Here is a 23921-nt window from a genome sequence, read left to right as displayed (position 1 = left end):
TGAGAAATCTGCTGTGTTGCTCTATGAATCAGCTACAGATACCTTCTAATAAATGAAGAATTAATGATCAGTTATTTTGTATTGAATCCACATTTTGGTCAGTGAGAAAGATGAGGATCAAATCCAATGGAGCATGGCCTCCAGTATTACTATACTTATTTTGGTGGGGAAATAAAAAAGAGAGAAAATAATGGAGAAAATAATTTTTAAAATATATGTAGAAAAATATGAAAAATATATTGTCTTACCCTAAACAAGACAGTTCCATGGATTAGAGGTATAGTGGTGAAAATGATGAGCTTCCCTCGTGGCTCAGGGGTAAAGAATCTGCCTGCCAAAGCAGGAGATACAAGACATAGGGGGTTCGATCCCTGGGCTAAGAAGGTCCCCTGAAGAAGGAAATGGCAACCCTCTCTAGTATTCTTGCCTGGGAAATCCCATGGACAGAGGAGCCTGGCGGGCTACAGTCCACGGGGTCATAAAAGAGTCAGACACGACTGAGCACACACATACACCGAGTGCATACACTACTAAATATAAAATGAACAACTGGGATTTTTTGTGTGCTACAGGGAACTATTTGTAATAATGTACAATGGACAAGAATCTGAATATATATATATAAACGTATATATATAAACATGTATATATACATGTACATATATATGTATATATAAAATGGAATCACTTTGTTATACACTTGAAAAATTGTAAATCAACTATTCTTTAATAAAAGACATCAGAAAATATGCAACTTCCCTGCATCCCCACACTGACCACCTGCTTCTCATCAGGGTTTCAGAAATTTCAGAGTCCTGTATCAACCGGGGCACCCTATTAAAAAACTTATAAGTGAAATCTAACCAAGTGGAGTAGATGATGCTTCTGGAAAGATGAAGACTTCTTACCTTAATCCTGACCAGTTAAATTCAGGTTTCTGGCCCAGAACCCACACAGAGGCTGCCTCCCCAGGCCTCTGTGCCTGTTGCAGGCATTCCTGTCTTCGCTGACCCCCGCTCTGTCTAGATTCACCGACTCTTCAGGCTCTGGCTTTTTTTTTTTTTTTCAGGCTCTGGCTTTTGCCTCTCAATTTTGGAACCCCCTCAGGCATCTCCCCACCTTACTGGACTTGTCTGCCTGCCCAACTCAAAGCCACACTTTTCTTGCTCAGTTGTTATTCAGTCACAACGTCATGTCAGACTCTGCGATCCCAAGGACTGCAGCATGCCAGGCTCCTCTGTCCACCACATTCTCCCAGAGTTTGCTCAGATTCATGTCGATTGAGTCAGTGATGCTACCTAACTATCTCATCCTCTGACTTCTTGCTCAGTGTGTGCATGCTCAGTCTTGCCCGACTCTTTGTGAGCCCATGTGGGCTGTGTAGCCCACTAGGCTCCTCTGTCCATGGGATTTCCTAGGCAAGAATAGTGGAGTGGGTTGCCCTTTCCTCAAAGTGATCTTCCCGACCCAGGGATTGAACTCGCGATTTCTGTGTCTCCTGCATTGGCAGACGGATTCTTTCCCGCTGATCCACCTGGGAAGCCCTCTTGTTCAGGGACCCCCCCCCCCCTCAAATAAAAAGCACTGTAGCCAGTGAATAGACTTTTCTTCTGCCTCAGCATCAGAGCCCACCATCCAGGCTGACCCCCAGCCCACCCACCAGAGCCTAGGGATTCAGCAGGGCCCAGCTCTGCCCTAGGAATCCTTTTCTCCTACTGACTGTCCGGACACACATACATCCCTCATCACATACAAATTCCAGACTTTAAGAAGAGTGAGCCTTTCAAAAAGCATTTCTGATCATGTCATTTTTCCTCTTTTCTTATCCTTTCAATGATTTTCTATTGTTCTTAAAATTCACAATTCTTGTCGTGGCCTACAAAGTTTCACACGGTCTGGCCCCTGCCTGTCTCACTGGCCTCTTCCCTGCTCTCAATTCACCCTGGATACCCTGGCTTTTACTTTCCCTCCAGTCACGTGCAAAATATTTAGCAAATTGGCACATACAACATGGCATCACCCACATGGCTGCCACTGTGGGAGATGGGGTCTTCAGGACTGCGCTTCTCTACTGACAGTCCATGCAGAGGTGTTCCCTTGTTGTAACAAAAGGAATGGCCAGACCCATGGGTGTGGGACTCCATCCACGGGCCTGTGCATGTACTGAATTTTCTCTGCAAAGGCACTTAGAGTGACCCCAGGCCTTCTTTACTTAAAAGGGGTAAGCCATGGATTGCCCCAGACTCCACTTAAGAAGCATCCCTATTGTCTGACATAGAATATGGCTGGTAATACCTATCAAATCAATGAATTCCATAAACTTTATGGGCATAGTAGGAAAGCAAAAGTAACATGCTATTTTCTGGTGAAGTGAAGTGAAAGTCTCTCAGTTGTGTCCGACTCTTTGCTACCCCATAGACTCTACAGTCTATGGAATTCTCCAGGCCAGAATATTGGAGTGGGTAGCCTTTCCCTTTTCCAGGTATTTTCTGGTACATCCCTTAAATACTGCTTATTAAATATCATTAACACACTATATACACACACATATATATACGTGTGCTGTGCTGTGCTTAGTCACTCAGATGTGTCTGACTCTTTGCAACCACATGTACTGTAGCTAGTCAGGCTCCACAGTCCATGTAATTCTCCAGGCAAAAATACTGGAGTGGGTTGCCATTCCCTTCTCCAGGGGATCTTCCCAGCTCAGGGATCGAACCCAGGTCTACCACGTTGCAGGAGGATTATTTACCATCTGAGCCACCAGGGAAGCCCTGTATCTCTCTCTGTTTCTCTCTCTCTCTCTCTCTCAGATTCTGTCTTTCTCTATATATATTATATATTTATAGATAGATAGATATTAAGCTCAGTTGCTCAGTCGTGTCTGACTCTTTGGGACCATATTAACTACACCACTAGGCTTCCTGTCCATCACCAACTTTCAGAGCATGCTCACACTCAGGTCCATTGAGTTGGTGATGCCATTCAACCATCTCATCCTCTGTCGGCCCCTTTTCCTCCTACCTTTCAATCTTGCCCAGCACCAGGGTCTTTTCTGATGAATCAGTTCTTCACATCAGGTGGCCAAAGTATTGAGTTTCAGCTTTAACATCAGGTGTTCCAATGAATATTCAGGATTGGTTTCCTTTAGGATTGTCTGATTTGATCTCCTTGCTATCCAAGGGACTCTGAAGACTCTTCTCCAACACCACTGCTCAGAAGGATCAATTCTTCAGCGTTCAGTCTTCTTTATGGTCCAATTCCCACATCCACACATGACTACTGGGAAGAACATAGCTTTGACTGTACAGACCATTGTCAGCAAAGTAATGTCTCCATTTTTTAATATGCTATTTAGGTTTGTCATAGCTTTTCTTCCATGGAGCAAGCGTCTTTTAATTTCTAGATTTCAGTCACCATCTGCAATGATTTTGGAGCCCCAAAAAATAAAGTCTCTCACTGTTACCACTGTTTCCCTATTTGCCATAATGAAATGGGACCAGATACCATGATCTTAGTTTTTTGAATGCTGAGTTTTAAGCCAGCTTTTTCACTCTCTTCTTTCACTTTCATCAAGAGGCTTTTTAGTTCCTCTTTGCTTTCTGCCATAAGGGTGGTGTCTTCTGCATATTGAGGTTATTGACATTTCTCCTGGCAATCTTGATTCCAGCTTGTGCCTCATCCAGCCCGGCATTTCACATGATGTACTCTGCATATAAGTTAAATAAGCAGGGTGACATTTTAAAGCCTTGATGTATTCCTTTCCCAATTTGGAACCAGTCTGTTGTTCCATGTCCAGTTCTAACTGTTGCTTCTTGACCTGCATACAGATTTCTCACGAGGTAGGTAAGGTGGTCTGGTATTCCCATCTCCTTAAGAATTTTCCAGTTTGTCGTGATCCACACATTCAAAGGCTTTAGTCTCGACAATAAAGCAGAAGTAGATGTTTTCCTGTAATTCTGTTGCTTTTTCTGTGATCCAATGGATGTTGACAATTTGATCTCTGGTTCCTCTCCCTGTTCTAAATCCAGCTTGAACATCTGGACGTTCTCAGTTCACATATAGCTGAAGCCTAGCTTTAAGTATTTTGAGCATAATCTTGCTAGCATGTGAAATGAGTACAATTTTGCATTAATTTGAACTTTCTTTGGCATCACCCTTCTTTGGGATTGGAATGAAAACTGACTTCCAGTCCTGTGGCCACTGCTGAGTTTTCCAAATTTCCTGACATATTGAGTGCAGCACTTTCACAGTATCATCTTTAAGGATTTCAAATAGCTCAGCTGGAATTCCATCACCTCCACTAGCTTATTAGTAATGATGCTTCCTAAGGCCCACTTAGCATTCCAGGACGTCTGGCTCTGGGTGAGTGATCACACCACTGTGGTTCTCTGAGTCATGAAGATCTTTTTTGTACAGTTCTTCTGTGTATTCTTGCCACCTCTTCTTAATATCTTCTGCTTCTGTTAGGTCCGTACCATTTCTGTCCTTTTTTGTGCCCATCTTTGCCTGAAATGTTCCCTTGGTATCTCTAATTTTCTTGAAGAGATCTCTAGTCTTTCCCATTCTATTGTTTTCCTCTATTTCTTTGCATTGATCACTTAAGAAGGCTTTCTTATCTCTCCTTGCTATTCTTTGAACCCTGCATTCAGATGGATATATCTTTCCTTTTCTCCTTTGCCTTTTGCTTTTCTTCTTTTCCCAGCTATTTATAAGGCTGCCTCAGACAACCATTTTGCCTTTTTGCATTTCTTTTCTTGGGTAAGGTTTTGATCACTGCCTCCTGTACAAAGTCACGAACCTCTGTCCATAGTTCTTCAGGCACTCTGTCTATCAGATCTAATCCCTGAATCTATTTGTCACTTCCACTGTATAATTGTAAGGAATTTGATTTAGGTCATACCTGAATGGTGTAGTGGTTTTCCCTGCTGCTGCTGCTAAGTCACTTCAGTCGTGTCCGACTCTGTGCGACCCCAGAGAGGGCAGCCCACCAGGCTCCCCCGTCCCTGGGATTTTCCAGGCAAGAATATTGGAGTGGGGTGCCATTGCCTTCTCCGAGTGGTTTTCCCTACTTTCTTCAATTTCAATCTGAAGTTCATGTTCTGAGCCACAGTCAGCTCCTGGTCTTGTTTTGCTGACTAAATAGAGCTTCTCCATCTTTAGGTGCAAAGAATACAATCAATCTGATTTCGGTGTTGACCATCTGGAGATGTCCATGTGTAGAGTCATCTCTTGTGTTGTTGGAAGAGGGTGTTTGTTATGACCAGTGCATTCTCTTGGCAAAACTCTATTAGCCTTTGCCCTGCTTCATTTTGTACTCCAAGACCAAACTTGCCTGTCACTCCAGGTATCTCTTAACTTCCTACTTTTGCATTCCAGTCCCCTATGATGAAAAGGATATCTTCTTTTAGTGTTAATTCTAGAAGGTCTTGTAGGTCATCATAGAACCATTCAACTTCAGCTTCTTCAGCATTAGTGGTTGGAGCATAGACTTGGGTTACTGTGATATTGAATGGTTTGCCTTGGAAACGAACTGAGATCATTCTGTCGTTTTTGAGATTGCATCCAAGTACTGCATTTTGGACTCTTTTGTTGACTATGAGGGCTACTCCATTTCTTCTAAGGGACTCTTGCCCACAGTAGTAGATATAACAGTCATCTGAGTTAAATCGCCCATTACAGTCCATTTTAGTTCACTGATTCCTACAATTTCAATGATTACTCTTGCCATCTCCTGTTTGACCACTTCTGATTTACCTTGATTCATGGACCTAACATTCCAGGTTCCTATGCAATATTGCTGTTTACAGCTTTAGACTCTCCTTCCATCACTAGTCATATCCACAACTGGGTGTTATTTTCACTTTGGCTCTGTCTCTTCATTCTTTCTGGAGCTATTTCTCCACTCTTCCCCAGTAGCATATTGGGCACCTACCAACCTGGTGAGTTCATCTTTCAGTGTCATATCTTTTTGCTTCTTCATACTGTTCATGGGGTTCTCAAGGCAAGAATACTGACGTGGTTTGCCATTCCCTTCTCCAGTGGACCATGTTTTATCAAAACTCTCCACCATGACCCGTCCATCTTGGGTGGCCCTACACGGCATGGCTCATAGTTTCACTGAATTAGACAAGGCTCTGATCCATGTGATCAGTTTGGTTTTATATATATATATGTGTGTGTGTGTGTGTGTTTGTGTGTGTGTGTGTGTATGAAAGGTTGCAGCTGTGAGCCATGTGCTACACAGGGATTGGTTACCTCCAGAGGAGAGGATTTCAATCCAGGACCAGAGATGAGGCTTGACCATTCAGAACTTTGTGTAGCAAAGTTTAATAAAGTATAAAAGGGATAGAGAAAGCTTCTGACACAGACATCAGAAGGGGACAGAAAGAGTGCCTCCTTGCTAGTTTTTAGCAAGGAGTTATAAACCTGTTAACAAGCTGCTAATCAGATGGACAGGGGGCCTGGCATGCTGCAGTCCATGGGGTCGCAAATAGTCAGACATGACTGAGCAACTGAACTGAACTGATCTGAATCAGATAAAAGAAAGCCCTCAAAACTGAGAGAGCTGCACCAGGCCCCTCTCCCACAACATGCATTTTGAATAGCATTGGCACCGGATGAGTCATCCCTGGCCATAAAACAATTGACATGAATCTTGAAAAAAAGCAGATTTCCAAGCAAATACATAGTTCATTAACATAGCTTAAGAAAAATATTTCCATAAGAAACATGCATTAGTTAGCTCAAGGTTCAAGAAAAGTTCAGTCAAAACCAGGTGTCGTCATGACAACATAGGATTAGAAAAGAAAGGAAACGTCTGCCACCTGCAGTTTATTTCCTCCTGCTGCTTGTGGACCCCTACCCCACCACCTGTTACACACACACATATATATATCACTACTTGTAGACATGCTGCAAAAACAGTACATTGAGAATCATGTAAAATCAGACTTCTGATAACCCACAGGATGGCTACTGAAGGACTCAGCTAAAAGCAGCCTTCAAAGTCTGAAACTCAGCTCCGTGATACCAATTTCAGCTTTTATCAAAGTGATATTTCTACATATGTGTTCTACCTAATACCAGATCTGTGAAACACTGGATGAAAAAAAAAAAAAAGTTTCGTGATCAAATAAGGATCTAAGAAGTTCTTTATAACAAATAAAGAAATGCTATTAAAGTATTTTCTAACCTTACTTAACTAAAGAATATCCCCCCGCCCCTGCCGCTGGAATATGAGTTACTATCAAACTGGACATAGTTTTAGAAATTCTGCCTTAAATTGATCTCCAGAAAAACTCATGCAGGTGTTTTATTTGGGATAAGTAACATTTTCATGTTAAAATGTTAATTATAGAGCTCAGGGGGTGGGGTGGGGAGAGTGCAAACCAGAAATCAAAGGTGAAGGAATTATTCCCCTCCATTGAGAAAGAGCCCCCATAAACAGCAGGAGAAATTAGAGGCAGCACATGGAGCATTAGATAAGGGATATTCCTTATATACATATCCTTTACATTATTTATTAATCTATTTAATAAAGCCTAAAACCAACCCACAAGACATTTCCTAAGCATCCACTAAGCAGCAGAAACTACTAGATGAGTGTGCCCTTAGTGAATAAGGGGAGACAGACAAATAAATAGGTTATTTATAAAATAACACAGAAAGTGTAAATGATAAATCCTGGGGACTGCGTGGGCACAAAGGAAAGGCTGTGCCCAGCCTGGGGTGTGGGAAGGCTTCTGGAGGAAAAGCTCCCCAACAAAGAGGACTCTGAGGAAGCAGCAACAGCGGAGAATTAGGAATAAAATGCTTAATATTTTTGAGTATCTGTGCTGAAATCACATTATGATTTCACTGAATCCTAATAACACTGACATCCTAATGTCAGGTTGAAGGCTTGCAGAAATTCAATTATTTGCCCAGAATCACAAAGATGGTCATTCAAAGGTGTCATTTGATTGACCATTGCTTCTGATATCAAAGCTATGCTCTTTCTTCAGTGCTAGCCTTTAGAGAAAAAGTTGAACTTGGCAATTTGCTTATGTCTGAGGCCGCCTGCACTCTTAAGTCCAGTTAGTGAGAAAGACATAAATGCCTGAAATAATAAGCTATTTACAAGGAGAAATATGAGCTACCACAGGAAGCCACTGTACACATAGATGCTAAAATTGAGGAGACTGAAAGCAATATCTAAAGCCTCTGAAGCTTCCCCTGAGGCAGCGACTGTGCGTTAGCATCTGTTCACTGATTAACACAGAACACAGTTACTGGACAAAAGTTACTGGATGAATGAATGACTCATCCTTGCCCACTTCTCTGAAGGCTGCCGGGACTCCTAGTATTCATCTGAACCCTTGGCCCAAGAACCCCTTCTGTCCTGAAGACTCAGAATATCTTAAAACTTTTAGCTTTCTGGCAATGGAATATATTTTCAAAAACAGACATATTCTTTCCTAACTGACTTACAGGAACTGTCAGAGATCAGCATGCATGCATGCTCAGTTGTTCAGTCATATCCAGCTCTGCGACCCCATGGACTATATAACCCACCAGGCTCCTCTGTCCATGGGATTCTTCAGGCAAGAATACTGGAGTGGTCTCACTTGTTTATTTTTGGTTTTGCTTCCGTTACTCTAGGAGGTGGGACACAGAGGATCTTGCTGTGATTTATGTCATAGAGTGTTCTGCCTATGTTTTCCTCTAAGAGTTTTATAGTTTCTGGACTTAGATGTAGGTCTTTAATCCATTTTTAATTTATCTTTGTGTATGGTGTTAGGAAGTGTTCTAATTTCATTCTTTCACATGTAGCTGTCCAGTTTTCCAAGCACCACTTATTGAAGAACCTATCATTGCCCCATTGTATATTCTTGCCTCCTTTGTCAAAGATAAGGCGCCCATAGGCATATGGGTTTATCTCTGGACTTTCTCTCTTGTTCCATTTGTTTATATTTCTGTTTTTGTGCCAGTACCATACTTAAAAGCTTTTGCACAGCAAAGGAAACTATAAAGAAGAAGAAAAGAAAACACTCAGGATGGGAGAAAATAATAGCAAATAAAACAACTGACAAAAGATTAATTTCCAAAATATACAAGCAACTTATGCAACTCAATACCAGAAAAACAAACAACCCAATCAAAAAGTGGGCAAAAGACCTAAACAGACATTTCTCCAAAGACGACATACAGATGGCTAATAAACACATGAAAAGATGCTCAACGTCGCTCATTATCAGAGAAACGCAAATCAAAACTACAATGAGATATCACCTCACGTTGTTCAGAATGATCATCATCAAAAAATCTACAAACAATAAATGTTGGAGAGGATGCAGAGAAAAGAGAACCCTCTTTCACTGTTGGTGGGAATGTAAATTGATACAGCCACTATGGAAGACGGTATGAAGCTTACTTAGAAAACTAGGAATAAAACTACCATATGACCCAGCAATCCCACTACTGAGCATATACCCTGAGAAAGCCATAACTGAAAAAGACACATGTACCCCAGTGTTCATTGCAGCACTATTTACAACGGTCAGGACCTGGAAGCAACCTAGATGTCCATCGACAGATGAATGGATAAAGAGGCTATGGTACATATACACAATGTAATATTATTCAGACATAAAAAGGAAACCATCTGAGTTAGTGCAAATGAGGTGGATGAACTTAGAGCCTATAATACATAGGGAAGTAAGTCAGAAAGAGAAACGTAAATTATTATATATTAATGCATATATATGGAAGCTAGAAAGATGGTACTGATAAACCTATTTGCAGGGCAGCAATGGAGATGCCAGAGAAGGCAATGGCACCCCACCCTAGTACTCTTGCCTGGAAAATGCCAGGGACTGGGGAGCCTGGTGGGCTGCCGCCTATGGGGTTGCACAGAGTCGGACACAACTGAAGCAACTTAGCAGCAGTAGCAGCAGCAGCAATGGAGATGCAGACATAGAGAAGAGACTTGTGGACACCTGAAAGTAAGAAGGAGAGGGTGGGACAAATGGAGAGAGTAGCATGGAGACATAAACACTAACATGTAATTAGATAGCCAGCGGGAGTGCACTGCGTGACTCAGGAACTCAAAGCAGGACTTTGTGACAACCTAGAGGGATGGGATGGGGTGAGGGGAGGGAGGCTCACGAGGAAGGGGTCAATGTATTCCTATGGCTAGTCCATGTTAATGTATGGCAGGAACATCGTATTATAAAGTATCCTTAATTTAAAAAGAAAGAAAGAAAGAGCAAAACAAAAAGAATACTGGTGTGTGTTGCCATTTCCTCCTCCAGGGGAGTCTTCCCAACCCAGGGATTGAACCCAAGTCTCCTGCATTGGCAGGTGGATTCTTAACCACTGTACCACCTGGGAAGCCCAAATACTATCATAATATTTGTTTAAAAATCTGTTTTTAAAATATACTCTTCTTCCAAAAAGCTGTTAAGTGATAAAAGAGCCTTGCTTTGGTGATGCAAGCCTCAAAGTGTGAAGCAACACTTGATCCTGAGCCTTCTTCATGTACACGTTGAAAATGCCCTATCACAGCTGACCCCTGATAAAGAGGAACCTGTGCAGAGACCTCTCAAATTGTGAGGAAGGGATGATCCTCAACTGAAAGTGGACTGAGTTTTAGCTCCATTGTTTTTGCCTCTAATTATGCTAGCTGCTGCTGCTACTGCTGCTGCTAAGTTGCTTCAGTCGTGTCCGACTCCGTGCGACCCATAGATGGCAGCCCACCAGGCTCCCCCGTCCCTGGGATTCTCCAGGCAAGAACACTGGAGTGGGTTGCCATTTCCTTCTCCAATGCATGAAAGTGAAAAGTGAAAGTGAAGTCGCTCAGTCGTGTCCGACTCTTAGTGACCCCATGGACTGCAGCCTACCAGGCTCCTCCATCCATGGGGTTTTCCAGGCAAGAGTACTGGAGTGGGGTGCCATTGCCTTCTCCAGTTATGCTAGCTAAGCCCTCACAACTGTTAAATTTGCCTCACCATTTCTATGTACCAAGTCCCTTCCTGTGGACAGTATCTTGATTTGATTCTGATAGCATCCCTTCAGGATAGGTAGGAAGATGATCATCTTGTTATTTTATACAGGAGAAAAGTGAAGGCTTCTAACTTGAAGCCAGGCATAGGTCTCCTGTAACAACCAGCTTCCTTGCCTGTAATGCTAACTACTCTAGGAATGTGCTTGCCAGGAGTGCCATAGTGGATTTACGAGCCAGAGTTCCAGACAACAGACATCTGAGTGACTTAAATGAAAAAGGAATTTATTAGGGAAAGAACAGATAACTCACTGAATCCCAGGAAGGCTGGGGAACCAAGCCCAGGAAATTCTGCTGAAGGTCAGTCTGTTAAGGATGCTGTTCTTGAGGTCATTATCACAAGTCACTGACAGGCTGGCCACACTCCTGGGGGTGCTTGCAAACCTCTCACTCTCTCTCCATGTATCTTACATCTTAGTGTGGTGGTTCTGAGTTCCCGGCAGGCATATCTGCCTGGGCACCTACTCTAGCTACACATCCCACCCCCCACCTTTCCAGCGGGGACAAGACTGTACCTCCTTCCAGTCTTGGATTGCCCCCAAAGAAGGATATTTGGACAGCAGCTAAATGATAAATGTCCATTAGGGATCATGAATTCTGTATGAGGAATTGTTTGGATCTAAGATCTTGAGATTCATAATAGTTTCTTAAACAGAAGAAATGATTCCTGGAGAGAGGCCTCCTTTAGGAAGGGTCTGGGCCAGCATTTGGGCAGCTGGCAGCGCCCTCCTGGCTCTGCTCATCTAAGCATGCCAACAAGCGATTCAAGCAAGGACAGGATATGGACTCTGCCAATGTCTGTGGACCGTGAATAATATTTCTAATGGTGATTTTCTGTTTCCAGCACATTGTATCCCACGGTAATTAAAAATGTCTTCCTGAGATTAAGGGATTTACAAACCAATGTACCTTGCCTGAGAAGTCTGTGTTGTTCTATGAAACAGTTACAAACACCTTCTAATAAATGAAGAATTAAAGATCAGTTCTTTTGTATTGAATCCACATTTTGGTCTTTGAGAAAGATGAGGATCAAATCCAATGGAGCATGGCCTCCAGTTCTACTATTGGTTGGGACAGAAAAAATAAAGAAAATATATAAGGAAAATATATGTAGAAAAATATATTGTCTTACCCTGAATAAGACAGTACCATAAATTAGAGATATAGTGGTAAATATGATGGGTTTCCCAGGTGGCTCAGTGGTAAAGAATCCGCCTGCCAATGCAGGAGCTGCAGGAGATGCAGGTTCAATCCCTGGGTTGGAAAGATCCCCTGGAGGACGAAATGGCAACCCGCTTAAAGATACTTACCTGGGAAATCCCATGGACAGAGAAGTCTGGTGGACTACAGTCCATGGAGTTGCAAAGAGTTAAACACGACTGAGCAACTGAGCACGCACACGATGAATATGAGGGGTCCCCTCTTTACCCTCATGGAGTTTCCAAATTTGAGTTCTGAATGTGCTACCAAAGGGGAGCACACACAGGGGACCTGACCTAGACCAGGGAGCCAAGAATATGTCTCTAAAGAAATGGTATCTTACCTTGGCCTTGAAAGATGTAGAAAAGACACCCAGACCAAGGGGCTGAGCAAGGAAGAAAACATGAAATGGGAGAACAGCCTGTCCACTGGCCCAGGAGACAGGGAGAGCACAGTGTGTGAGGTGATTCAGATACAAGGAGAGAGAGGGAATTCTGAGAGGGTGAGATTAGCGAGGAAGGAGGCACCTCATACACCTTCTAAGGCCTTAAGAGGGAATGAAGATGAAAGACAGCAGAAGCTTATGGAAAGGGTTTAAGCAAAGTGTTCTGGCCTCCAATTTCCCCATGCAAATATCTGTATGGATGGGGGCAGGTATTCCCCAACCCAACATGCCATTTCTTGACACCAGCTAAGTGAAAGTGAAAGTGGCTCAGAATTGTCTGACTCTTTACGACCCCATGGACTATACAGTCCATGGAATTCTCCAGGCCAGAATACTGGAATGGATAGCCGTTCCCTTCTCTAGGGATCATCCCAACCCAGGTCTCCCACATTGTAGGCAGATTCTTTACCAGTTGAGCTACACGGGCAGCCCAAGAATCCTGGAGTGGGTAGCCTATCCCTTCTCCAGCGGATCTTCTCAACCCGGGAATCCAGCTGGGGTCTCCTGCATTGCAGACGGATTCTTTACCAACTGAGCTACCAAGGAGGCCCGGCTAAGTGTCCTATTAATTAAACTCAACTCTGACCCTAGAGATAGCATCAGATTCCACAGGCTAAAGGCTCAGCCCCATAAGACTGGCTCCAACCCCACCCCACTACTTCAGAAACAAGTCGCAAGTCCAGGTTGTCACCTGTGCTTCTGACCAGCTGGTGGGTCATGTATTTGTTGATGTTTCCAACGACCCCTTCCTTGGGCTCAATTAATTTGCTAGAGCAGTTCATGGAAGTCAGAGAAACATTTTACTTACGAGATCACCAGTTTGTTATAAAAGGGTATAACTCAAGAAAAGCCTGATGGAGGAGATGCACAGGACAAGGTATGGGGGAAAGTGTAGAGTTTCCATGCCCTCTCCAGGCATGCGACTCCCCACATCCCCATGTGTTCAACAACCCAGAAGCTCTCCATACTCTCTCCTCATTGCATGGAGGCCCCATTCATAAGCATAATTGATTAAATCTTTGCCCATAGGTGACTGAACTCAGTTTCCAGCTCCCATCCTCTCCCATAAGGTCTTGGGCTGGTGGTGGGGGCGGGGAGAGAGGAGGAGGGAAGACTGAATGTTCTTACATGGTTGGTTCTCCCTGCAACCAGCCTCCATCCCTAGTGGAATCATTAACACAACAAAAGACACTTTTGTCTTTCTGTCATCACTTTGGAAAATTCCAGGGATTTTAGGAGTTCTGAACCAGAAATAGGAACAAAGACCAAATGTATATTTCTTATAATAAATCATAGTATCACACAGGGAAATAGCATGATTAGAGTTGATAGAGTTTCTGAGGTTGGTATGGAAGGTTAAAAAAAAAAAAGTACTAACTTAGAAATCAGGCAGACCTAGGATCCAGTCCTAGCTTCACCTTTTATTAACCTTGTGATCTTGATCAAGTTATTTAAACTTTCTGAGTCTCGGAGTCTCAGAATTTTATCCTATAGGATAATGGAAATCAGATTGTTTGAAGTACCCACCACCTATGAAGTACGCAATAAATCTCTTTTACCTGTTCTTCCTTCTTACACTAAGGTCAGTCATTTCTCCAGTGTTGACCACAAGGGGCCTGCTGAATTAATCTCTTGGGAGAATCCAGGAAAGATTTCCAGGAAAGTTAACACTGGGTTGTATTTTGAAGACAAAAAAGAATTAGTCATTTGAAGAGAACAACTATGTATTTCCAGTTACAAGCAACCCTGGCCGTGGTCATGCTGAGGGCTTCTGCTGCTGTGCCCAGGCCACATTCTCCCTACCCTGACTGCTCTACCTAATATCATCTCCTCAGCAGTTTTCTAGGTGAGAGTGTGGAAAGTCCCTTCAGTCATGTCCAACTCTTTGTGACCCTATGGACCATAGCCCACCAGCCAGGCTTCTCTGTCCATGGATTCTCCAGGCAAGAATACTGGAGTGAGTTGCTGTGCCCGCCTCCAGGGGATCGTCCCCAGCCAGGGATCAAAACCTTGTCTCCACCATCTACCTGCATTGACAGGCAGGTTCTGTACCACTAACACCACCTGGGAAGCCCAGTTGTCTAGGTGGAAAGGCTCTAAAGCTTTGTGAGCTCTATCAAGTTTATCACTTAGGACGCTAATTTCCTTATCTGTAAACTGGGGATGATAATATCTCTCAGCCTTATTGTGAGCATAAATAAAGTATTTAAGCCATTGATGCAGTGCCTAATGAGTACTAGCCATTCATTTATGCATTCATGCAATAGTAGTTTCTTCACCAGCTATTATATATAAGGCACTATTTTAAGTGTTAGGAATATAAAAGGAAGGAAGGAAGGAAGGAAGGTAGAAAGAAAAGAAGGAAGGGAAAGATAGGAAGGGAAGAAAGAAAAGAAAGAAAATTGCTGCCTCACAGTGCTTCTTATATTCTATTGGGAAAACCTTTTTTTTTTTAAGTAATGGATAATGAAATCGTATAATCTATTAGGACATGACAGTGCAATGAAAACCAATACAGCAATGTGAGGTGAATTTGAGGTGCTGGGAGAGGAGTTGAACATTTTAAATAAGGTAGTCAGATTAGACCTCACTGAGGAGGTGACATTTTAGCAAAGAATGAAGGAGAGGAGAGTGGGCCAGGCCGACCTCTGGGACGCGGGAAGAGCTCTCTGCCTTTTCTCTCTGAGGAATTCACTCTGGTGGAACCGGGAGGAAGAGAAGAAAAGTGGGAGATGAGGACAGAGAGGTAACGGGTGAGTCACAGAGCGCACAGCCTCTTCGGCCCCCATAAGGCTTTGCTTTCCTCTGAGGGAAGGAAGCGCCGCGGGGGGCTGTCAGCCGAGCGACAGGGCGTTCTCTCCCTCTCACCGTGAGACGATGGCTCCGGCCGCCATGTTGACAGCAGACTGTTGAGGGGCAAAGACGGAAGCGGAGGCCCGCTGGGACTCGGCCTGAATAATGAGGCGGGGCAGCTGTGGTCGAAGTGGAGGAGGTGAGAGACGATTCTGGATATGTTTAGAAGGGACAGTTAACAGATTTCCTACAAGCTTGGGTGTAGCTTCAGAGAAAGCAAGATGTGAAGGATGACTTCAAGGTTTTCTACCTGAAAAATCACACAAGAAGAAATACTATTAGTTGAGACAGAGCTGCTCCGACAGGTGGAGCAGGTAACAGGTAGATAGACTGAGGCCTGGAGTGTTGTCAAGCCCGCCTTGGGGAGAAGAGGAGGAAGCAGCAAAGGGAACAAAAAGGAAACACCAATAAGGTAGGAGGAAATCAAGTAGGACCCCAGGAGCTAAATATTTCCAGAGGGTGGGATCACTCTTAAATGTTGCTCATAAGTCATGTTAAGATGGGAACTGAAAATTAACTGCTGAATTTAATAACTTATGGATCAAATGAAAAAGCAGTTTCTGTAGTGTAATAGGGTGAGAAACTATGTGAAGTGGATTTCATAATAAAAGGAGAGAAGTTAATGACAATGAGTACAGGTATCTCCTTTGACTTGTGCTAAAAGGGGGAATAAAATAGGATGGTCACTAGAGGGTAGAGCTTGTTTGGTTTTATAAAAGCAATTTTTTTTTTTAATTTTAAAATCATACTTTTACTACATTTTGAGGCCAACATAACCCTGATATCAAAACATTGTAAGAAAATTGTAGGCCACAATCTCATGATTAATTAATCAAGAAGTGAAAGGCAAAGCAGAAAGGGAAAGATATACCTGACTGAGTGCAGAGTTCTAAAGAATACTAAGGAATGATAAGCCTTCTTAAGTGAAAAATACAAAGAAATAGAAGAAAACAATATGATGGGAAAGACTAGAGATCTCAAGAAATACCAAGGGAACACTTCAGTAAGGACCTAACAAAAGCAGAAGAGATTAAGAAGAGATGGGAAGAATACACAGAAGAGCTATATAAAAAAAGGTCTTAATGACCCAGATAACCACAATGGTGTGATCACTCACCTAGAGCCAGATATCCTGGAGTGTGAAGTCAAGTGGGCCTTAGGAAGTGTTACTATGAACAAAGCTAGTGAAGGTGATGGAATTCCACCTGTTTATAATCCCAAAATATGATGCTGTTAAAGTACTGCATTCAATATGCCAGCAAATTTGGAAAACTTAGCAATGGCCACAGGACTGGAAAAGGTCAGTTTTCATTCCAATACCAAAGAAGGGCAAAGCCAAAGAATGTTCAAACTGCTGCACAATTGCACTCATTTCACATGTTAGCAAGACAATGTTCAAAAGCATTCAAGCTGGGTTTCAACAGTTTATGAACCAAGAACATCCATATGTACGAGCTGGTTTTAGAAAAGGCAGAGAACCAGAGATCAAATTGTCAACATCCATTGGATCACAGAAAAGGCAAGGGAATTTCCAAAAACAAACATCTGCTTCTGCTTCATTGACGATGCTAAAGCCTTTAACTGAATGGATCATAACAGACTGGAAAATTCTTAAAGAGATGGGAATACCAAACCACCTTACCTACCTCCTGAGAAATCTGTATGCACGTCAAGAAGCAACAGTTAGAACTGGACATGGAACAACATACTGGTTCCAAATTGGGAAAGGAGTACGTCAAAACTGTATATGGTCACCCTGCTTATTTAGCTTATATACAGAGTACTTCATGTGAAATGCTAGCCTGGATGACTCACAAGCTGGAATCAAGATTGCCAGGAGAAATATCAATAACCTCAGATATGCAGATGACACCACTCTAATGGCAGAAAGCAAAGAGGAACTGAAGAGCCTCTTGATGAAGGTGAAAGAGGAGAGTGAAAAAGCTGGTTTAAAACTCAACATTCAAAAAACTAAAATCATGGCATCTGGTCCCATCACTTCATGGACAGACTTTATTTTAGGGGGCTGTAAAATCACTGCAGATGGTGATTACAGCCATGAAATTAAAAGACGCTTATTCCTTGGAAGGAAAGTTATTCAAAAGAAGAGACATTAAAAAGGTCCATCTAGTCAAGGCTATGGTTTTTCCAGTGGTCATGTATGGATGTGAGAGTTGGACTGTGAAGAAAGCTGAGCGCCGAAAAATTGATGCTTTTGAACCGTGGTGTTGGAGAAGACTCTTGAGAGTCCCTAGGACTGCAAGGAGAGCCAACCAGTCCATTCTAAAGGAGATCAGTCCTGGGTGTTCTTTGGAAGGAATGATGCTAAAGCTGAAAACTCCGGTACTTTGGCCACCTCATGCAAGAGTTGACTCATTGGAAAAGACTCGGATGCTGGAAGGGATTGGGGACAGGAGGAAAAGGGGACGACAGAGGATGAGATGGCTGGATGGCATCACTGTCTTGATGGACTTGAGTTTGAGTGAACTCCGGGAGTTGGTGATGGACAGGGAGGCCTGGTGTGCTGCAATTCATGGGGTCGCAAAGAGTTGGACACGACTGAGCGACTGAACTGAACTGAACTGAAAATCACTGCTGACGATGACTGCAGCCATGAAATAAAAAGACACTTGCTCCATGGAAGAAAAGCTATGACAAACCTACAAAGCATATTAAAAAGCAGAGATATCACTTTGCCAACAAAGGTCTGTATAGTCAAAGCTATGGTTTTTCCAATAGTCATATATGGATGTGAGAGTTGGACCATAAAGAAGGTTGAGTGCCAAAGAATTGATGCTTTTGAATTGTGATGCTGGAGAATACTCCTGAGAGTCCCTTGGACTGCAAGGAGATCAAACCAGTCAATCCTAAAGGAAATCAGCCCTGAATATTCATTGTAAGGGCTGATGCTGAAACTAAAGCTCTAATATTTTGACCACCTGATGTGGTCTCATTAGATGTGACTCATTAGAAAAGACCCTGATCCTGGGAGAAATTGAGGGCAGGAGGAGAAGGGGGTGACAGAAGATGAGTTGGTTGGATGGCATCCTCAACTCAATGGACATGAATTTGAGCAAACTCTGGGAGATAGTGAAGGACAGGGAAGCCTGGCATGCTGCAGTCCTTGGGGTAGCAAAGAGTCCAACATGACTGAGCAACCGAACAATAAAAGGCTCAGTTGTTTATTTGTAAAGTGAAGATCATAACAATTATCTTCCTTGTAGAGTTCTTACAAGAATTAAATGATACAGATGCAAAAATCTTTACTAAAACATGAGCAAACCAAATCCATATGTATATAGATTATTATGATCACAACCAAGTTGTGATTTTTCTTCTCAGGAGTGAAAGGTTTAGTTTAACATTTAAAAATCAATTATCTAGCCGATACAAACCATTATATATAAAATAGATAAACAACAAGCTCTTACCATATAGTACAGGGAACTATAGTCTATATCCTGTAATAAACTAGAATGAAAAAGAATATATATATTCTGAATCACATTGCTGTACACCAGAAACCAACACAACACTGTAAATCAAGAATACTTCAAAAAAAGTTTTTGATCAATTATCATATTGACTGTATTAATAAAGGAAATAAATTATAAAAATCTTACAATCATCTCAATACATACCAAAAAAATCATTTAATAAGTTTTTCTTAATTGGAGGACAATTATAACAGTATTTATAACAATAGTTATTTGTACATGCCAAAAAATCATTCAATAATTTTTTCTTAATTGGAGGGCAATTACAAAAGTTGATAGAAATGATCTAATAGAGAGAAGAAAATTGGTGTTTTATTTATCAATTCACCTAAATATATATATTTTTATATATACGCACACACATATACATATATATTTACATATATTTAGAGAAAGAGGGAAGGAAGAGAAGAGGTGGAAAACACTTCATTTACTTGACTGAAATTCTTATGTTTTAATTCTTTGATTCATTCAGTATCTCCTATTGATCAGTTTTATTTAGTGCTATATTCCCAGGGCAGGAACAGGGCCTGGCACTTCATAGGTGCTCAGTAATGACAATATGACCATCAAGTGCTATGTTAGGTGATGTAAGGAAGAGAAAGGTACATTAGAAACTGATCCCACCTTCATGGAGCAGTAACCCAGTGAAGAGACAGGGCATAAACATGGTTATAATGCGTGGCCAGTGTGATAGAATGGGACAATCACATCATTTGTTTCCATCTTCTCATCCTGCTGTTTTGTTATTTAAATCAACCGTGTTAAGTTCCTTGGTATCACCCTGTCTTCTTTATCATCATCATCATCACTCCCACCTCACCACAGGATCGCGCTCAGTGACTGACGCCTGAGCAGAGTAAATGAGCACCCTGTCAGCAGCACTCCGCCCCGCACGAGCCCCCTCTCTCGACCACCCCAAAACTCCCCAGGGAGGCTTTGGCCCTTGCTTCCTAACTTTCACCCAGGGTCTAAGCAACTGCAGGATTTGAAGCAGAAGAAATCGTAGATCATGAGGCGTCAACTCCGTTGTTGGTGTGCAGGTCTGCGTGTGACTCATGAGGGTGATGGAAAGGGCAGGACCCATGAGAAGATCATGATATGCCCAGCTTTAGGAACATAGCGGTAAATAGTGGGGTCTCTGCCCCCAGGTCCTCAGGTCTAATGGGAGGTCAGAGCATGGAGGATGGAGGCAAATTCTTAAATAAGACCGTATTAAGGAACGTAAGGAACCTGGACAGTATATAGTGGAAAGGAAGAAACTCTTGGGCCGGAAAAAGGAATAAAGCCAGACAGATGCTACCACAACCCCAGGATATAAAATTGTTCAACCTGTAGAAAATCCTCTCACAGATTGCCTCTGTGGAAATTCCCCCTCTGAAGCAGATTGGGTTGGGAGGGGTGGGGACTCATGCTCTGAAATTATGTCTAAAAACTGAAAGCAAACAATTTCTGAAACCAGAATTCCTAACATATAGTAAATGCTGAGAACATGTTTTTAGTTAAAATATTTTTTAATATCAGAAAGGAAGGAAAGTTATGTTTGAAACCTGGTGACTATCATTTGTAAATGACAATTTTAGAAAGACATTTTAATTATTAAGATCAAATTGCAGGTAGAGGAGTGAGGATAGAGACTGGTTTGGTGAAAATTAACCAGGCAGTGTGCCCAAGATGATCACCAGGTGAACTAGTTAATCTAGTTAAGAGCTTCAGGAGTTCAGAGGAGAGAGAATTTTATTAAGTATGGAGGAAGCTGAAGGAAAGGGTTTACAGAAAGCGTTTAAGTAGGACTCAAATACAAGAAGAGCAGGCCTCCCACCTTCTCCCAAACCTGTGTCTTCACAGTTCTTCAGTGACACCCTGTGTTCTCCTTTTGGTCTTGATTTGTTTTCATGAATATTTTCCCCAACAGATTTGGAGTTTTCTTGAGGATAGATGTATAGGGTCTAACCCAGGGCTCCACACTCAGGTGTTTGTGAGTGATGAATACCTTAGCAAATGAAAGAACTTGAATAAATCTTCCCTAAGGGGAAGGGAAAGCCTTTAACTGTTTATTTCAAATTTTTCACTGAAATGAAATTTTTTTTAAGTTGCCTCTGCCCTTATGATCCAACATATCACCTCAGTTTTCTAGTTACAGTGCAGTCTGAGAGAGAGAAAACCAAGACACAAAGCTTACAAGAGAAATGACTGAAGTGCGGATGGGTAGATGGTATCCCAAGGGTAGCATTTTCTTTCCTAGAAGAAGTTCTTTCTAGGCTGCATACTTGCTGTGCTTTTGGGATGTCAGGACCCACTTGCACATCCGCAAACTAGTAAATCAGAAAATACCCACTTTTCCAGCCCCCAAGCCCACATAAGTGTCTGCTCCTGGAGAAAAAACCTCTAAGGATTCTTGTCATTGGGAACATCTACTCTCTTGTCCTCAGAGACTTACAAGACAAAGCACTCTGAAAACCAGAGAAGTTAAATAGTGCATCCAAAGTGACACAATTAAATGGAAACATGGACGTTGACCTACTCTTTTCTTATACATTTTTTCCCAGTTACTGTATTTTCACATGCTGTGGCCCGTGAACCTAGTACTCCAAGCTACAACAAACAGCACCTGCAGATTGAAGCCTGATTCTTCAGTCTGAATCATGTTTACCATGTTACGCACAAAATGTTTAGGTAACCTGCCTGCCAATGCAGGAGACGTAAAGGACCCAGGTTCGATTCCTGCGTCAGGAAGATCCCCTGAAAGAGGAAATGGCAACCCACTCCAGTATTCTTGCCTGGAGAATCCCATGGACAGAGGAGACTGGCGGGCTACAGTCCATTGGGTTGCAAGGAGTAGGACACGACTGAAGCAATTTAACACACATCCTTAATCTAGTAGTACTATATGAGGACAAGGATAATAAGTCATTGTTTCTGAATAGTATTTTCTGATTTACAGAGCAATTTATGTTTTAATTTTCAAAGCAACCTTGAGACAGACAAGAAACACACCATTATCTGTAACACCCACTTTTCACAAAGAAACCAAGCCACAGAGAAGTTAAATGGTACCTCCAAAGTCATAACATTAAATGAAACCTGGTAATTTAGCTGCTCTTTTCTTATTCATTCTCCCAGTTATTTTCATACACTGTGGCATGCAAACCGGGTGTTCCCAGATACAATGAAAACATTACCACTGTGGTTATTCTCCAAGAATCCACAAGATGGCAGTAAGAGATAGATATTGCATACACTTGCATTCACCGGCCTGTTTGCTGAGTTTTTGTACTGTTGTACGTATTAAAACTGACGGTTATCCTAATACTAGAGTTTTAAAATATCACTCAGAGGACTCCCCTGGTAGTCCAGTGGTTAAGGTTCTGCCCTTTCATCGCAGGGTGCACAGCTTCAACCCCTGGTCAGGAAACTAAGATCCCACATGCCACACAATGGCCACACACACACACACATATATACATACATATATATATATCTATCTATCCCCTGGAGGAGGAAATGGCAACCCACTCCAGTGTTCTTGCCTGGAGAATCCCATGGACAGAGACGCCCTGGGGACTGCAGTCCATGGGGGTCGCAGAGTCAGACACAACTGAAGCGACTTAACATAGCAAATAGCATATATATAATATATACATATATGTATACATATAATTCATAGAACAAAAGTGAATTAATATGTTAAAGTAAAAGTAGTGACTTCATTGCTGTTTCTTTCCTCTCTTTTTTCTTTTATGAGAGTCTCATTTTTTAAAGACACAAAATTCTAAGAATCAGCCAGGAGCCCTAACAGCCAAAGAAGACTGCTTGAGAAAATGAAAAATGTTGCTCCTTCCTAAACATAGACTAATCGATGATTCTCTTGCTTGAAGGAAAAGAAAAGAAAAGTAGGGTCAGTGAAGGGCCAATAGTTAATCTTCCATATAATTTAATTGCTTGTTATTTCTCTCTGTTCAAAATCTACCCGGGAGGAAAACATTCCTGATCGACCTTGTTGAATGATGCCGTGACTCAAGCTACAAAATATTTATCTCCTGTATCACTAATAGGCATGGTTTAGTGCAACAGAAGCTGCCCTAAACTATGACCATTTTTTTTATTTTTATTATTCTGCTCACAGATTTGTGATAGAATTCAGGAGACTGAAAACTGCATTTTACTTTCATTTTTTAAAATCTGCTTCCACGTTCAATACATATGGATATGAGTTAGTTGTCCCAGAACTTCAAGCATCACAGAAAAGCACATTCTGTATTAGGCATAAATGACATCAAGTGTTTATCAGCCTCTCCTTTGTATAGTAGACAGTACACCTCAGTTCAAAAAGATGGCAGTGAGTTCACATCAGACCTGAAGTGTTTTAAAACGGCCATCAGCTATCTCTGGTGTAAAGTCCTTTGGGAACTTTCCCACGCTGCACAGATTTCTCATTTTCCTCTCCCCCTGACTTCTTTCATCTCTGATTACCTTCCGATTCATGGTCATTTCTCATTAGAAACGCAGCTGTCATTTTTGCTCGATTGTAAAAGACTCTCCTTTCACTTCATTGTATTTTGTAATCTCAGTTTTTTTCCCCGAGAAAAATTCTGATTGCAGTCTATTAAAATAATATATTTTTTATTCCCTTACACCAATATCTACTTAAAACTTCTGTTAGGAAATGAGATATCCCAATCTGTTTATTTATCCACCCTTCCCTGACGACAGCAAACTTGATAGAGGTCTTCAGGTTCTGCGTTCCCTTGCTATGCAGGATGAGGTGATGACAAAGCCATTTGTCATGTCCTCAAGATACATGTAGTCTAGACGAAGTGAGTGGGTCCACCCAGAGTGATGGCAGAAGAAAAGTACAGAGAGACACAGGCGTTCAGAGAAG

General features: G+C 42.0%; 1 protein-coding gene across 10 annotated transcripts in view; it reads left to right on the top strand.

The window, feature by feature from the left end:
• The window catches only part of DLG2 (discs large MAGUK scaffold protein 2), a 1420652-nt gene that overhangs the window by 1018190 nt on the left and 378541 nt on the right, over positions 1-23921 (top strand). The window lies entirely within an intron of this gene.

Source organism: Bubalus kerabau, chromosome 5 (assembly GCF_029407905.1).
Source record: "Bubalus kerabau isolate K-KA32 ecotype Philippines breed swamp buffalo chromosome 5, PCC_UOA_SB_1v2, whole genome shotgun sequence".
NCBI classification, from domain to species: Eukaryota; Metazoa; Chordata; class Mammalia; order Artiodactyla; family Bovidae; genus Bubalus; species Bubalus kerabau.
This window is presented reverse-complemented; position numbering and strand designations above follow the sequence as displayed.